Source organism: Arachis duranensis, chromosome 3, assembly GCF_000817695.3.
Source record: "Arachis duranensis cultivar V14167 chromosome 3, aradu.V14167.gnm2.J7QH, whole genome shotgun sequence".
NCBI classification, from domain to species: domain Eukaryota; kingdom Viridiplantae; phylum Streptophyta; class Magnoliopsida; order Fabales; family Fabaceae; genus Arachis; species Arachis duranensis.
The window spans coordinates 80,331,945-80,332,712 of NC_029774.3; the positions used below are offsets into that span (position 1 = coordinate 80,331,945).

General features: G+C 40.2%; 1 non-coding gene across 1 annotated transcript; it reads left to right on the top strand.

The window, feature by feature from the left end:
• Positions 1-412: 412 nt before the first annotated feature.
• LOC127745893 (small nucleolar RNA R71) lies at positions 413-520 on the top strand. The gene has a single exon (XR_008007516.1). It is a non-coding gene; the product is annotated as a small nucleolar RNA R71 (small nucleolar RNA).
• Positions 521-768: the final 248 nt, after the last annotated feature.

The following is a 768-nucleotide window of genomic DNA, read 5'->3' on the forward strand; positions in this document are numbered from 1 at the left end:
TATAGGTGTTTCCATAGGGTTCTCCCATGTAGTTCACCTCTTCCATTGAAGGGTTCTCAGGATCATAAGCTTCTTCTTCAGATGAAGCTTCCTTAGTACTGTTTGGTGCATTTTGCATTCCAGACAGACTTTGAGAAATCATATTGACTTGTTGAGTCAATATTTTGTTCTGAGCCAATATGGCATTCAGAGTATCAATCTCAAGAACTCCTTTCTTTTGATTCGTCCCATTGTTCATATGATTCCTTTCAGAAATATACATGAATTGGTTATTTGCAACCATTTCAATTAGCTCTTGAGCTTCTGTAGGCGTCTTCTTCAGATGAAGAGATCCTCCAGCAGAGCTATCCAAAGACATCTTGGACAGTTCAGACAGACCATCATAGAAAATACCAATGATGCTCCATTCAGAAAGCATGTCAGAGGGACATTTTCTGATTAATTGTTTGTATCTTTCCCAAGCTTCATAGAGGGATTCTCCTTCCTTCTGTCTGAAGGTTTGGACTTCCACTCTAAGCTTACTCAATTTTTGAGGTGGAAAGAAAGAAACTAATTGAGGCTTAAGCTCAAAGTTGTTTGCTCCAATGGCAGGGATAGAGATGCTTCTCCCATAGAAATCGGGAGTAGGTGCAGTAAAGTCACCCAGTACCTTCCTTGCATTGTTGGCATTGTTGTTGTTTTCGGCTGCCATGGGTTCTTCTTCTTTGAAGATTTCTGTTAGGTCCTCTACAGAGATTTATGCCTTAGCTTCTCTTAGCTTTCGCTTCA